This window comes from Carlito syrichta, unplaced genomic scaffold, assembly GCF_000164805.1.
Source record: "Carlito syrichta isolate Samal-C Ts95f unplaced genomic scaffold, Tarsius_syrichta-2.0.1 Scaffold307967, whole genome shotgun sequence".
Classification (NCBI taxonomy): domain Eukaryota; kingdom Metazoa; phylum Chordata; class Mammalia; order Primates; family Tarsiidae; genus Carlito; species Carlito syrichta.
The window spans coordinates 429,301-447,069 of NW_007252063.1; the positions used below are offsets into that span (position 1 = coordinate 429,301).

A 17,769-nucleotide genomic window follows, 5' to 3' on the forward strand; every position below is an offset into this window, starting at 1 on the left:
AAAATACTGAACATATTTGGCAACCCACATGTTACTGTTAATTACACTGAATTCAAACGATGAAGGACATTACAAGTTTTTCACATACATCAGTTGTGAAACACATAATTTATGTCTTACAGAAATAAACATATATTTCAATGTATTACATGTCCAAGGTCATTAATCTAGTGTTATAGAAGATGACAATTAAACACGGGTTTATCTGGATATTCCATTTATTGTGCTGCCTATTGTAAAACTGTGTCCAGTTTGTGTTGGGTATAAAAGGTTTTATGTTGATGGTAGTACTTAAACAAAAAAACAGGCACTTCTATTGGTCAACAACCCCACCCAACGAGATTATTCCAAGGAGAAACATCGTCTGTGTATGAATCCAGTTTTCATCACGTGGTGTTTTGATGCCACGTCTTTGAATTCTTGCTTTAAGCATTCACAACATTTTCATTTTTCTTGTAAAATATGTTCCTTCCGTGGTCTTGGCACTTATGACAACTTTTCTTAATTAAGCTAACTCCAAGAAAATAAATAAGTAGATTCCTTGATATTTTAAAACTGATCGCTTTTTTACTCTGATTGTTACTATTTCTTGTAACTTGTGGATGTCGGTTGTTCACCAATATTGTATTATTAAATATAATATTAAATATGATTAAAATAAGCTCCTTGATCACTAAATACTATTATTAGGGCTTTCTATTACAAAAAAATTTATTCATTACTTTTTAATGCATGACTAACTTTTCTTCATATTTTTAGTGGTATTTCTATTTGATGACTACTGAGAAAAAATTCCTGCATTAGATGGAACATTAAAAAGGAAAGTCCCTCTGAAACAATTGTGCATTCTGCAACTCACAAATACTTTTAAAAGTTGTTCATAACATCCTTACAATGGAACTAATGTACATGTATTCAAAATATCATTTTTCTAGACAAAGTGCTTCACTTTTGAAGTATTTGCCTTTTTCTTTCAGGTGCTGTCTGGGTGATAGGAATTTCATTTCCTGAATCAAGCTATTTCATAGGTTGAACAAACACAGGTCTTCCAGCATAATCTCATGATGTACTCATAATAGTAACAGAAAAAAATAATGAACCCATATGTTCTGCCTTCATTTGACAAGCATCTTCTAGTTTGAAAGCCCTTAAAATTATTTAGCATTTTCACCTATTTTCATTTGGACTTGCAAGTACTGTGAAGACACCTAGAGGTTTCAAACATTTATTCTCTGAAAATTTTCCTCCAAGATATGGATTTTTTTCTCCCTATGACCAATAACCTTCAGACATAGTCCCAGAGAGTATGATAAACAAGAGGAAAGTGAGATAAACGAGGGAAAACAAAGTACTAGACACTCACTCACAAGTAGCTCAAAATGCATGTGGATTCCACCTTTGCTTCAAGCCTAACCTGGGTCAGCAATTCCAGAAACCAATCCTTTCATATAAACTTTTAGGAAAGTGTGTGAAATAATGCTTCAGGGTCTCCCAGTGAGCCCATATTTCACCCTACAAGACCTTCTAGTTACTCTTATCATGATTACATGTGTATGTGAGTGGATGACCAGGCTTACGTTTGAATGAATTTGGTGGAATGGTAAACAGAACACAGTATTTCAGCTATGACTTCTCTAATGCTTTCAGTGTACGTTTGAGTGAAATCTAGTAAAGACCTAGAAAAATAAAATAAATGTTTTATCCTTTCTAGTGAAAACTCTTTTTCTCAGATTTATTGAAGGAATTTCTGCCAAGCAAGTGAAAGCATTGTTTAGGCCTAATGAGTCTCATTTTGGTAAGTCTGCATCATTTTTCTCTCTATAGGGCAATTAAGTGACCCTTTTTGAAATTAAAATAAATTTATTGAGGACATTTAATATTTTCTTCCTTTACACCTAGGGTACAGATTTTTTTTTTAAAGAAAAAATGTTTTTATTTCAACTTTTTAATTTTGAAGGATAGTCTCAATGGATATAGGATTCTTGGCTGGAAAAATTTCCCCTCTACAGTACATTGCTTTTTCAGACTTTCTATTAATATTACTTATCTACTTTAAATAAGTGAAGATAAAATTTTTTGGCCATTGTAGATACTCCAGAGGCACTTTTAAAAGTGAAAGTATGTGCTATAATTAGTGATATATCTACATATATAGCACATTAATAATTAGACTAGAAGAGCAGACATGAACTAGGACTGTCCAAGTAAAGTAGGATGTATGGTTACCTCAGTTGTAAGCAACAATCTGGTACTAAAGAGACGGCAATGGCAATTTATTCCAAGTCTTCATTAAGTCACAGGCTTGTTCTCATATACAGGTTTATGCAGAAGTATGATTCAAAAAATACATTTTAACAGGAAAGTTCTAAACATACCAGGTTAAGACTGCCAAAGCAAAGGAAAATGAAAATTTTTTATTCCAATAATTATTGGTATTAGTCCAAGGAAAGTATGCAGCATGTGTATACTAATGCATTAGTTAATTTCTCCAAGATAATTTCTCAAACACTCAAGAAGAATAAATTACAGACTATGAGATAATGAGTATAAAATTACGTGAAAAAATATTTCAAAGTAGGAGTCTTCATCAGAGTCATTAGGGAGAGTTGGTGTTGAACAATGAGTCACAGTGTGAAAAACATATAAATATACATGGATATTTAATGTGAGATCTGTAATGAGAGTCTATGGGTATCTCTCTGACTTTGGGTAAGTAATTGAAGCTTTCTGTGCCTCTGCTTTCTCATTTTTGAAATGGATATAACCATAGTTCCTCCATTATACAGTTGTTGCGAGGATTAAATTTGATAATGTATATAAACCCCATGTAAAGTAGGTATACTACATGGTAAGAAAAATAGTGGTTAGCTATTGCTTTTGTTGTTTTCTCAAAAATAATAAAATCCAATCATGTTTTCTAATCATTCATCTGTAATGGCAATAGATTTCAGCTCCCCCTCCTTTACCTGTCTCATGTAAAATGGCATATAACAACTGTTTGAACAGACCTTTGTATGTATTATGCTATAAAGAAAAACTATTTTGCATTGTACCTAGAATGCAGCAATTTCAGCAACAGCTAAGCAAGGGTGCTTTTGATAGAACCTAAGGATATTCAGTTACCTGTCTGTTTCTGTTATTTTATTGCTCATTCATTTGTACAACAAATAGTTACTGAGCATTTACTCTATTTAAGGGGTTGGGGATACAGCACAGAATATTCTAGACAAAGTTACTGCCTTTTTATAGCTTTTGGAGTTCCTATACATTCTTGTACATTGATTGCTCATTCATTTGTACAACAAAGAGTTACTGAGCATTTACTCTATGTAAGGGGTTGGGGATACAGCAGAGAATATTCTAGACAAAGTTACTGCCTTCTTTTAGCTTTTGGAGTTCCTATCTGGACAAATAAACAGACCTATAAAAGGTGTGGTGGGTAAGTGCTCTTGAGGCATTAGAAAGTAGATTAAGAGCATTAAGCACGATAAGAAGAGGCAGGGGCAGAAGAGCATCGTGGCAAGATGATATCTGAGCAGAAACCTGAAGGCTGCTAGGGGAAGCCACACGCTGTTATGTGGGGAAGCGCTCCCAGCAGAGAAAGCAGGTGCAGAAGTCCTCAGGCTTGACATTGCTTAGGGATTCCCAGGAGAGCAGGGAGCCAGATTATTAGCTTGGTCAGGTGCAGGAGAGGGGAGGAGATGGGAGACCCTGTGGGAGAGGAGGCGAAGTCATGAGCACTTTGGAAGGCCGTTAGGAGGACTTTGGCTTTCATTCTGTGGAAGACTGAGGGTCCATTGGGTGATTTTGAGCAGAGATAATGATAATTGCAATTCAAAAACACTTAAATGTGTGTTTTCCATATCACTGTGAAGAAAGATAGTAAAACACATTCCTAACCTCCATGAAACTCTTGCCCACTCTACTAGTCAATGGTAGAAGGTATTGGGGGTTCTCCAGGCTTTCTAAGCAGTTCTCTAGTGTCTCAAAATATTTATAGAAACAATAAAAGATGCATAAGAGAGTGGGAGAGAGTAAGGAGGAAAGGTTTACAACTTTTATTTTTTAAAACATATCACTGGCACGCCACCTTCCTCTCTCCTCCTCGGCACTGCCTACCGAGGTGGCAGCCGTCTCCTACCCAGCATGATGGTTGCCCTTAGACCCTTGGTGAAGCCCTCGATGGTCCAAAAGAGGTCCAGGCAGTTCATCCAGCACCGGTCAGACCCAGGGCCAGGTCTTGATGCCAACACTGGTGACGGGAGCAACAAGAAAACAAGGCATATGCTGCCCAGTGGTTTCCGCAAGTTCCTGGTCCACAATGTCAAGGAGCTGGAGACACTGCTGAATGCAACAACTCTTGCTGTGCTGAGATTGCTACCAACATTCCCTCCAAGAACCGCAAAGCCATGGTAGAAAGAGCAGCCCTGCTGGCCATCAGGGTCACCCATACTAATGCCAGGCTGTGCAGTGAAGAAAATGAATAGATGGTTCATATTTGTGTTTAAATAAGGCCATAAAAATTGCAAAAAATAAAAATCACTATTATTGCCTCAGGACAGGGGAGAGAGAGAAGAGAAAGAAGGGAATTCTTGCACAAGTGGGTCTCATGGCAGGTTTTTCTTTTTGAGTTGGAGTCTCACTCTGTCACCCAGACTGGAGTGCAGGGGCCGCTCCCGGCCACCGCAGCCTCGACCTGCTGGGCTCCGGCGATCCTTCCACCTCAGCCTTCCGAGTAGCCAGAATTACAGGCTTGTGCTACCACGCCCGGCTTATTTTTTGATTTTATTGTAGAGATGAGGTCTCGTCTGCCCAGGCGGGTCTCAAACCCGGGGGCTCAGTCAATCCACTCACCTCAGCCTCCCAGTTTTTTATACATTCACAGATACCTAACAGAACAGTAGAAACAGTGTTAACATTGCCTTGAAGGAGGCCAGCAGTGCCAGTTGTAACGAGTTCTGAATTTCCTCTCTTTGCCACGTAGTTGCCCTGTAACCTTGGAAGAGCCACGTAATCTGTGTCTCAGTTTCCTCAACTGTAAAATAGAGTAGATTCACTACACAGGCTGGTAGTTGTCTATGCTTGCTGCTACTTATAATATTGGAGTTACAACAAGATGGTGTTGATTGCAAGATGGCATTTATTAGGTTGCCTTAAGGTTAATAAATAAGAGACTGCGTTAACTGCACTAACTTATTTTTAAATCTGTTTAACTTTCAGAAATGTTAAAATGTTAATGAAGATGGGAAATAGATGAAGCGTTTATAATCAAGAATATTTCATATATGCTACCAATTTTCTACTTTCTCATTTGGAATAAACCTCAAGGTTGAAGGTGTTTCAACATATAATATATCATCAGTATTTTCCAAAGAATAATTTGTGTAGCCAGTTTTCAAAATCAGAGGCTAAAAATTACTCTGATTTCAAATTATATTGATAAACAAGAAGAAATTTCTTTTTAAATGACAATAATGTGAATATTAAAAATAGAAAATTAGAAATATAAGATTTCACTAATAAGTAAAACAGAAAATCTACTGGGTAAGACTATTTCTGCTATGACATTACCTAAGTTAGAAATCACTAATTACGTATGCATGTGCCAAACTATGACTGCTCCAGCAAACGAAGAATTTACATATACAATTATTTTAATCAAAGGCACCTCTTGATTGCACAATTATCTGTTTTGCATACACAAAATTTGAATTCTGTACACGTGATTTCTCATTTGTACATGCACCCAATTATTTTGTTGGTGCAACTTAGAAATCCCTATTTGACATATTAAAGCATTAGTTCTTTCCAATTTATAGTAATATGAATTCAGTTTTTACCGACTAGTAAAACAGAACTTCCGGTAAGGACTTGAGTGATGGGTCCTGCTTCTAGTCACAGCAGACGGGAATGCTACCGCATTCCCATCCTCTGCTAAGAAAAAGCAAAAAACAGTTTCTTCCTCCACACAATTTTGTTCTTCTCTGCCTTCTTTCTTGGAATTTATTACAAGATTTAAAGAAAACTTTGGTTCACAGAGAAAACCCCTGAATGGCAATCATATTGAGTTCAGTCAATTTTCCACATTGTTAGCTCCTAAATGATGGGAGTAAGCTGTTGATCCCTACTACTCTTAAGAAACAGAAAATTTAGAGCTGGTAAAAAGTACCAGATTTATAGTCCTGGAGACAGATGCTCCATGGAGTTCTTGAAAAAAAAGAAGAGGAGGAAGAAGAAGAAGCCTAAAAAGCAGTGAGGCAAAACTCTTTATTTCATTACAATCTTGCTGGACAGTCAAGACCCCGCTTGGCCCTCAGCGAGAGCAGTGTGCTGTATACAGTAAGCTAGGTGAATTGATGACCACAGCGATAGAACTCTCTGTAAGTGAGATATTTGTTTTTTAGTTAAGTCATCCTGACAGGCCCATTGGGACACAAGCTTGCTTATGTCCCACAGTTAGTCACTAACTCATAATGAGACTTCTGTACATTATCGATAAATCATTGGTATTAGCAGAAGTCTTTTGTCTTTTGATTCTTTCAGACCAAGGTCTTTTATGCATGTTTTTGAATCTTCAAATTCAATTGAGATATAATTTTCTGATTTCAGGAGACACAAAATTACTGCTGTCCCTCCTGTTGTCTACCTGCAAGCATATGTGGACTTATAAGAATGGGATACTACATTAGGAAAAAAGTAGAATTCAGGTTTGTGTATATTCACAATTTTGCCACACTTTGTCCTGACTCTAGGCTAATTGGATAATCAGACTATAAAGAGATCTTTTAAAAGCCTCTGAATTCTTGACTTTTGAATCTTGCCATTTAACTCAACATTGAATTTTCTATAGTACATTTCCTTTTGGATTCTTAGATGATCCACTAGCCATTACTGGAATAAGCCTGAGTCAAATCTCTCTATGGTGTCTCTTCAACAATAATTCATAGTCTAACTTCTTCCAGAATTCACTTTCCATCTCCTCAAGGAGGGAACACATTGTAGTAGCTGAGTCAGCTGTATCTGGTGCTGTAGTCAAACCACACCTCCAGGTATTCTCACTCTTGTTTTGTCTCTTTCCACATTGCTCATGCAACTTATTTTGGTCAATGGTATTTTTGCAGGCATGATATCAGGAGAGGCACTTGCAAAGGGGCTTGTCCTTCGCAGTCCTCCTTGGAGCTGAAACACATGCTTTGTGAAAGTCTAGTCCGTTCTGTCAGAAAGAAAGGCTATATGGAAAGCCTCTGGAGGGCAACTCACCATGGAGGGAAGAAGCCACATGGAAGAGAATTGAGACCCCTAGTTGAGTGTAGTAGCTGCATGGGTGACTGCAACCAACACCTACTGGAGCAGAAAACTGCGCAGTCAACCCCCAGCATTGTGAGGGATAGCAAGTGGTGATTGTAAGACACTGAGATTCAGGGTGGTTTATTACACAGCAATAAATAACTGATACATTTTGGATCCGTTTCAGGTTCCATCGCTGGCTTACCTATGTGACTTAGGCAGGTGGTTTAAGCTTTTTAATTCACATATTCTCAAGCTCTGCAATGTGGAAAATAATTGTACTACGTTATGCAAGATGGTGGAATGGATTGAATAAAATATTAAATATCAATAATTTAGTAAGATACCTGAGCCATAGTAAGTGCTTAGTGAGAGGAGCAACTGCCATTAATTTCATCATTCCAACCATCATCACCATTGTGATAAATACCACTACTATCAGAACAAATGCCAACACAAACACCACTAACATTGTCACCAAAACCTTCCCGAGCGCAGTGCTTTTATGATGCCTTTGCTGTCTACTGCCATGAGGAAAATCAATCTTTTTCATTAAGATGTTTTAAACCCATATATACACGTCAAGCTTCTTTGATTATGGTCAATGATGATGCAAACTAATATATAACATTGATCTAAAGAAGGGGAATAGATACGTATTGAAGAAAATTTAAAATTTAAAACGATAGTGGCATGCGATCTATAACAATGGTTTCCAAACTTCACTCTTGATAAGCATCATCTGGGATGATGATCAAACTTCCAATCCCGGCCAACTCTACCTCACTCTTCCATCCTCTATAATTGCAACAATTGCATCAAACGATCGGGTTTGCATAGCCAGGTTTGGAATACAGTGAAATTAAATGAATTTTAATAACACAAGTTCAGGTACCATATGATTTAATTAGACGAGATATTTTGGTACAGGGATTTTTCCATTGACCTATAAACCCAATCCTTTGGGGAGTTGCATAATACACCCAGCATCCATAGCATGCGCCATGTGAATGTTTCCTCTCTCCTTTTTACCTATCCTTTTCTCCCCTCTTTCTGCGAGAGAAGATAACTACTCCTAGGTAACACTGACCCTCTCGGAACATAAAGAGAAATGTGCAGGGGCTAGCATATGTGTGATACTCAAAGTTTGGCCCACAAGGCATCAACATCAATATCATTTAGGAGCTTATTAAAAATGCAGAATGCCAGGTCCTAATGTAAGGCACTAGCTTTCAACAGCATTTCCTCATGTAACCAACAGGGAGATGGGGCATCAAAGTTTGAATGCCAGGCATCATTCATCTTGAGAGACTGAGTTAATTGGTCTGATGGTACCCCGGTCTTACTATTGTTTTCAATTCCACAGGTGCTTCTGACGTGCAATCTGGTTTAAGTAAGAAACTCTCATCTAGAAGAAAGAGTTTAAGCAGAAAACCTCAGACTGATTTTGAACTACAACTTCCATGGCCTTCTTCAGACTCCACAAGACCGGGTTTCAGAAAGTTCTTCAGATTTCCTTACACCAGTGGACTAGGCCCCTTGGTTCCAGTATTCAGTTACTGACTCACACTGCCAATTTTGGCATCTATCCTGTTTTCTCGCCAATCTTGAGATCTGAACAGGTTGAACAATTAGACTAGATAGCACTCATAGTGGCAGTAGGAATGCGATACAACACCAAAAGCGTTTAATCCCACTGTCAAGGTAAAACCCAAGTACTTTCCAGCATAGTAGTGATGATAATGTCTACTTGTATTATGGTTAGGACTATGTAATGCCCACAGCCATTGTTTTTTATACTTTGTTGTGAGGTGATATGATTGCCTTTGAATAGTTTGGAATATTAGAAGAATTCTTTTTTTTTAATCTTACATTTCATTCACTTGAAAATTACTTGACTCAAAGAGGTTGACTTTCTTTGATCCTTTACAGCTTATCCTGGGTTAATCAGGTAATGAGAGGGAAAACAGACATGGGGAGAAACTAAAATCCATTTCTTTTTTAACCAAAACTGGGCATTTTTGCTCTAACCTTAAGATTAATCTTTGCACAATGAAATGAGAGCACTAAAAATCAAATCCAAATCAAATGCTTGAAAATTAATGTCGCGACTGACGTCTCTTGCATAGAAGGAGGAGGGAGAGAATTATTTATATGTTACCTTGCAATTCATAGTGTGATCATTAGAACAACAATTTTGTCATTATCTGGGAGCTTACCGAAATGCAGATTCTTGGGCCCTCACTCAACTCAGATTCTTCATCAGAATCTGCATTTTATCAAGATTACCATGTCATTCATAGACATAAAGGGTAGAGAAGCAGTGATGTAATATACAATAAAACTCCCTAGATGTTTTTATTCCAACATGTGCTTTTTCTTAAATCCCATCACATACAGCGTTCCATACAGTTACCCTATTTTTTTCCTACCTAAGATCTATTTAAGTTTTTCTTATACCTTCAAAGTTGTTATTCTTCTTCCAAGCAGCTCACATTCTGGTCATCTCTTATTATATTTATTTTATTTTATTTATTTTGGGTTGGAGTCTCATTCTGTCACCCAGGCTTGAGTGCAGTGGCACACATGCTCATGGCTACCCTAGCGTCAACCTGCTGGGCTCTGGCGAGCCTTCCACCTCAGCCTTCCATGTAGCCAGAAGTGCAGGTGCTACCATGCCCGGCTCGTTTTTTATTTCTTGTAGAGACAAGGTATCGCCAAGTTGCCCCAGCGGGTCTCGAACTCGTGGGCTCAGGCGGTCCACTCACCTTGGCATCCCAAAGTGCTGAGATTACAGGCTGAACCACCGAGCCTGGCCCATCTCTTATTTTCTTAAGCAGTCTTGTCTGAGGGAAGGAGGAGGACTGCTACCCAAAGGTATTCGTCCCTAACTTTTTTTCCTGATTGCAACTGAACAAGAGAAAAAAACTCAACCCTTTCTCTCCATCTGCTCTAAACTGGTAAACTCTCAAGAAGTAAAATGAGTAACAATCTGATGTAAAATCTTCTCTTTATGCATTTGGCAATTTACAGATAGTTCTTGAAAATACCAGTTGCCAGTACTGTAAACATACAAATCTGTTGCATTTATTCTTCCAATATAAGCACAAATGGGCAGTAACTTCAACAGAGGTTATATTGATACGAGCTACACACACTCAGCTTGGATTTAAATGAATAACCAAAATAGTAACTACATAAGTTAAGACCCGTAAATATGTTCCTCTTTCTCTTCTTGCAGGAATAATAGAGAAAACAAAAATAATTATTTGTATTAGTAAGACTTGCGAGTTTCATCATCAGTATAACATATTCCTTGTAACTACTGAAACAGTAACTAGCAATGAGATGTTACTTTTCTAACTGATGGAGAGATTAATAAAGTTTGAATAAGTGAAGCATCTGTGAAAGCAAACATCTCATTGACAAAATCTGTTTGAAAGCTGTAGTCTTAACTTTAATTGGATAGAAGAAGCAAAACATCCTAAATAGCTAATGGGTTGCCAGAGGAAAACGCATTCAACAATCTTAGACAAAAGCTTTATAGGTAAAATAAATCTTTGTGAATATCATAAAGACAGGCATTTCATGCAGATTTGAGAAGAGAAAAATAAACTCACCACAGTTGTTCAGTTAATGGACAGGCACCATCATCTGAAACAACAAAAATGTATTTCGATAATGCAATCATAAAGCTACCAAAAACTTCCAAATTGTTTTCAAACACAAGTTATGAATATATCTACAGAAATATACCTATGTCTGTATCTACAGAATATATGTTGCAAAGTTAAATCAGTAGTGAAGATAACTCGTTTGATCTCAATCAAACTTATTTCGGGGGGGGGATGGGATTGGCAGTTGAGGGAAACTGCTAGGGGAGGGAGGGGCATGCCTCCTCAACGAGGGTACCTGCATGATCAGTGTTTATATACCTAACTCTGAATTGTACCTCACATCTTTATAAAAAAAAATCAAAAAAGAAAAAGAAAAAAAAAAAAGAAAGTGGTTCATCACCACCACTTTAGGGCAAAAAATAGATGACTGGTTGTTTTCAAAAGCTTTTTTATAGGCATACCTGGCATATAGTACTAATATTTTCTTCCGATGCATAACAGAGAGTCGACCTGTTTAACATATTATTGGTCTTGGCATGAACACAATCTTGACATATTTGTCCTAATACAAAGCTCTGATAATTCTGTACAGACCACCTTGCTGAGCTAAAAAATTATCTCTATTATTTAAAAAATTGTCTCTGTTGCTACACAGAAGAAGTAAAGCATTTGGTATATTTACTCAGGGCCTTTAGTAAACTGTTCCTAGTCTAACTTTTTAAGATTATCTTCCATAATTCTCCGATGCACACTCATTCTCCCGCTGTTTTCCTTGTGCCCTATTCTCAAATCTTAAACGTAACCTCTCTTCTCTTTCTTCCTCCTCCCCTCCTTTCCCCTTTTTTTCTTTTTTAAAGCAATCCTTTTGTTTACCTGTTTTGCTCTGCTTCCATATTCTTCCCAACTGATTTTTAGGGTCAGGGCAATTAACATTTCTTCCATGAAGCTTATCTTAACCACCAGAGAAGAATGTATTCTTTTTCTAAGTAACCCCAACCCAATTCGTATCTTTATGTGATACTTATCAGATTCTATTTTGTGTTACACCTATGAATCTTTAACCCTTGACTTTGTTCCTTTTTGCCCACCCCGGAGGTTTCCTGCTAGGCCTCTGACATTGGAGACGTCCAGAAGATGCTGGTTGAGCTAAAGAAACAATTCATTTAGCACACAGATAACACATTGCGTGACTTTTCCTTTTTCTAGCTAACCCTCCTTTAGGTGAGAAGTATAGTTGCATTGCTCCTGTTTCTGCTAATAAAGCTTGAATGTTAAAGGAATAGTGATATTATTACGGATGAAAGTTTTCAGTTCGACAAAAAGTAAATTAAGATATTGAAGGTGAATAAAATGTCTGTTGACAAAATATTTTTAGGCAAGTTCTTTCAGAAAACTTTTCCACTATATGAGAATATGTTTTCTTTTTTTAGATTAAAAAAAAACTTTTGTCAGGCTTGAAATTTGTATGGAAAGGTGATAATCCTCACTGGCCCTATGCTGGCATAGCATATGTTTTAAGTTAGTGTTTTGAGAACATTGAGACATTTTCTGGGAACTAGGCATGTGGTCATTCCAGCAGCAAGCCTGAAATTAGTAGCATAATCTTAGAAAAGAGAATCTGTCTTCTGATGGTGAAGGAACTGATGACGTTGTGTTGTCAGTAATTTTATACCCCAAGCCAACCTGACCAGATCAGGGTCTGCTTACATGAAGCATACAGTTGTATTACACATCCAACCATGTCTCAGCCTTCATGCTCAGAACCACTTTAAGGCTTCAAAAAGTTGGCAAACAACTCTGTGTAATCACTGATATCAGTTTTGTTTTGTTTGCGTCAGATGATTGTAACTTTGCTATCTCTTCCTTTATTTAAGAACACGTTTTGCTGTTTTCATGTAATATATGAAACATCAAGAGAAAGCAGTATTACAAGGAAAAATGCAATTTTCAACAACAGATGTAAACACTTTAACATGGGAATTTAAAATAACAATAATAGTTTCTCAGTTTCATAAGAGAGAAAACTTTATTAGGTTCTTTGTCCCTAAGCATAGAGTGTACTATTTCAGCATTCAGCTTCTTGGATTTTGTGCTCTTCATTTGAATTCCCTCTAGTCTTATAGGGAAAACATGAGTCTATCACACAATTAAGAAAAACAAATTCTTCTTTTAAAAAAAATGTGATTCAGAGAAACTCCTAGAGTTGAATAATACTTGGCGATTTAAAATATGTTGATTGTCTGAGCCTACGAGTAGATTATGGGTGGACACTTTTCTTCTCTGAATGTTCTAATGAGAGTAAGCAGCCATCATCAGGGAAGCACCTTTAGAACTATTAACAAAAATGGATAATTGAGTTTTTGTTATGATTATTGATACCTGACTATCCTCTATATTACTTTGACTTTCTTTAAACAGAGTGTGTTCCTTACTTTGCTGATTTGTTGGGGTGATATCTATAAATGAAGGAATAGAAAACTGTCTGATGTAAAACTGTCATCTCGTATTTTTCAGCCAGAGGCAGTACAAATATAGTTGGGTGAGGGGCTTCCCGTGAATAATGGTTTCATGGCAATCTCCCATTTTCTTCAAATGGTAACCAAAATTCAATTAAGAAACTCTCGCTCAAAAGAAATGTGAAGCGGTGACTATTTTAATCAAAATCGGTTGTAGGGACACTTATACGGAGATGTCCTTTCATGAGACTGGAAATTCCAAAGAAAAAGATCAGTCACAACCTCTACTTCTGATACCACAACATTTTTTTCAATGATCTCTAATTTCTAACTGTGATCTAATTCACTACCTTTATCCACCCAAATTTTCTTTATTTTTTTCTTCTTTCTTGTGTGTGTGTGTGTGTGTGTGTGTGTGTGTGTGTGTGTGTGTGTGTGTGTTTGTATACCTGTGTGTGCCAGATTCTTTTCCATTCATGTTTTTAGTCCCCTGTATTCAGATCAGGTCCTGAGATTGCCATCCAAAAAATATAAAAGTCCTTCCAGGTAAGACAGATGATTCACTAAGTATATAGCCAAATGATTGAGAGGGAAGAGAAAAGATTTATCAAAAACTTTGTAGTTTTTGTTTTGACTCCAGAGAGACTGGCAGAAATGTGGGAGTGGAGTCATCTCAACTCAAGTGATTTATGGTAGCACGTGTGCCTATAGAAATTTCTCTTAAAAGATTCCCTGAGAACCTTTCAGATGCAAATTTATTCAAATAACACTTAGAATTAGCCATCCACTTCTCCTTATTTGACCATTTAATTATTATGAAGGGTGTCTACTTTCTATAAAAGAAACCTGGTGCTTGAATGCAGGAGCGGAATACAAAGTTGGATATTGTCCCAATATTGTGATCATATGATTTGTTAGAAAATAAGGTGAAGAAATAAATTATGTATTATTGCCTTTTTTGTATATCTGTACTAGGCAGGTGTTAGGAATAAGCCAGCTATTTCTGCATTGACTTGTGGAACCAATTATAGAAATAATTATGAAAACAAATGTAAATAGGTACCCACTCTGGACATAGAAAATTATTTTTGCAATGAAATTCTTATTTGTTGCAATAATATCACTGTGATGCATGCATGCATATATAATATATAATATCTATCTATTTCTGTCTCTGTCTCTCTCTCTCTCTCTCTCTCTCACACACACACACACACACACACACACACACACACAGAGATAGGTATGGAGAGGACCCAAAAAACCCCAGAATTTATATATAAAAATTATATATTTTCTCTTACATACTTAAATTCAGTCACCTTCAAAGTACTCTTTGTTTGATGCAACACACCTATCAAGACTTTTTCCAATGCTCAAAACAGTGTTTGAACTCGTCAATGTTGATGCCTTTCCGTGCTTCTGCCGTTTTTTGTTTTACCTCTACGACGTCGGCAAAATGCTTCCCTTTAAGAATTGATTTCATCCCAGGAAACAAACAAGAAAAAAGTGATGCAGGGAAAGATGAGGAGAATAAGGATGTGATGAATAAGGGTGAATAATAAGATGGGGTGAAGAAACTGCTGAACACTCAGCGCAGTGTGGCCTAGTGACTTGTCATGGTAGAAGAAGTAGTCACCTACTGGCCACAGCCTGGGACATTTCTTCCATAGAGCGTGAGCCCACCTTCTCAAAAGTTACAGATAAGAACTTTGTTTTATCTGGAGGAACAAATTCCAAGTGTTCTATAAGGTGTCTGCCCTCCAAAAGAGAATTCCCTCTTTGGGGGGCTTCCCAATACAGAAGTGGTCAGAGAAGCTCCCCTCTTCCAATGGCATCCAATTTATCTTTCTCTGAGCATTCCCTTTCCCTCATACTGAAACTCCAGTTCTTCTGTCTCACATCCGTCATGAATAAGTCCGGGACTTGGACAGGTGTGGAAGAAGGTGAGTTCCAGAAGGGAAATGGCCTAGGATCAAAGGGGAATTGGGAGGACTGACCCTTACTACATGTATCCTACAAGCAGCTCCCAAGCCAAAAGTGCAGAAGAGCCTTTCTTCGTAAAACAGGAAAGTCGAACATTATGTCTTCTTCTTTTTGTAATCTTGTAGTACATATAACTCCTACTTCAGCTACAATTACTTGTGAGCTCTTTATCTTAGTTGCAGGGCTTTCATGAAGGCACAAGTTAAAGTTGGTCCATTTTGATTAAAAAAAAGATGTGTCAGATACTGTAAACTGACAGGAAACAATCTTCATGCCAAACATTTTTGAAATACTGGAAAAAATATGTTTTTGTAATGCACACCAGAAAGAAGCATAGTACAGAAATATCCAGTGGCCAGAGTTGAATAAAAAGTAGAAATGAATGATAGACAATAAGTTACATTTTGATTCCCTGGGACACCTCTCAATATTAACAAAGAAGAGCCTTGGGATATAAAGGACAAGAGATAAATCGTCTTCCCTAAAAATCCCTCACTAATGTTTCAGGTATGAATTTATATCATCCACAAGGACAGAGAATTCCCAAAGGGAGATTTAGCAAAAAAAGCATTTTGATGTTGCTACCTCATACATTCAGTTACCAAATTCTCTGGAAAGGTACACCTTCAACAAAAGGCATTTTGAATTTCCAAATTTAAAGCCCTGGTAAGCAAGAGTTAAAATCCATAATTCTATAACACATGAGAAAATCTTGAGTGAAAGTCAGCAGAAGGATCAACGAGCAGAATTAGAAATGTCAAAACATTCAGATGATGCAACGACCAATAACAGATTATGGAAACAAATGTTTTACGATTATAGAAAATAAAGGTCAGAGTAAACATATGAAAGACATAAGATACTACCAAAAGAACAAGACAATTTTCAATGGGCACTGATTATGATTTTTATAAATAAAATATAATAATTGAAATTAAGTGAATCAACAGCTATATTAAACACAGCTTTTGAAGAATTCATGGGAAGACAGAGCTGGAGAAATTATCTACAATGTTGCCCAGAAAAGCAAAGGAAAAAAAATGTGGTGAGAGATCATATGGAACATGAAAAGTAGGGTGAGATATGAGATGGTTCAACATGTGTCTAATTGGAGGCAGAAAAAGCATGGTGAGAAGTAACTAAAGAGTAATGTATAAGTAATGTTCAAGACTTGAGGTATCACATATAGAAGTTGTGATAACACATCTATATATCTATATAAATCTCTCTCTCTTTTTCTCTCTCCAGGAAGCTAGCCATATCTCAAATAAGATAAATACAATTATATCCATCTCACATACAAGCACAGATGAAAGTTAAAAATATCTAGGAGACAAACAGTTATCTAAGCAGGAGCAAAATGTGTTGACAGTAAGTGGTTTTTTGAGAGAATCATCGTTTAAAGTGCTAAGAGAAAAAACAATTATTCCAGTAGCCTTTACCCATCTCTACAATAATTTATTAATGAAGGTTAAATGAGACATTTTTAGAAAAAAAAAATCATGAGTTTACTACCACCTAATTTCACGAAGGGAAATTGTAAAGGATATACTTTAGGAAAAAGTAAGCTGAACTCAGAAAGAGATATGAGATATAAGAAAGATTGAGGAATTAAAAATAATCAATATACCTACATAAGTAAATCGTTTTAAAAAATCGCTGACTAAAAATATGATAATATAATAACATTAGCCATCAATTTCTGGGTTAATTAACCAAAGAGACTGAACACAGTGAACATCCATAGCATGCAAAATGCTGGCAGAAGGAACCATAATTAGAGTGATCTAAAGTTTTTTAATATTATTTGGGAGAATAGTAAAAATATTTCTTGGCTTCATACTTTGTTCAATGAGACACGAGTGTTAATAATTATAGGTAATCACAAAAATAGGAAAATACAAGGCATAATATCCAACTAAATAAAGATGAAAAAAATCACTACGAGGGAAATAGTATGCATAGAAATAACCGCACGGAACAAAAGCGTGCAGCAACATGAAATACATAGAAATGTATCACTAACCACATTCATTGTTAATGAACGCAATTGCTAGAGACAGGAATTCTGACACCCTCCCTTCCTCTTCTTCCCAGAACTGCATTACCCTTTCTGAATCACTTTCTCATGTCACTAGTAACATGTACTCGTTCTTCCCCCAGTTTCACTTGAGAACTCAGAAGCCTTGCAAGCTCTCCTCTGTCCTTTTTCAAAACAAACGGAACCATTCTACAATTTCCTAAGGGCGCCCAACTGCTAGGAAAAGCAAGGCAAGATATCAAGAATATAATAACAGGGAGAAAAGACCCCAGTTTCAACCTGTGACTAACCTGTTCTAGTTTTAAAACTTAAAGTCTCAAGTCCAAGGAACCTACTGCCTTCCGTAGTCATGAGCAAACAGAGACAGCTGGTCACCCTAGAG

At 36.8% G+C, this 17,769-nt stretch overlaps 1 pseudogene; it reads left to right on the forward strand.

Moving 5' to 3' along the window:
• The first annotated feature begins 4,149 nt into the window (after positions 1 to 4,149).
• Positions 4,150 to 4,487, forward strand: LOC110596245 (annotated as a pseudogene).
• Positions 4,488 to 17,769: the final 13,282 nt, after the last annotated feature.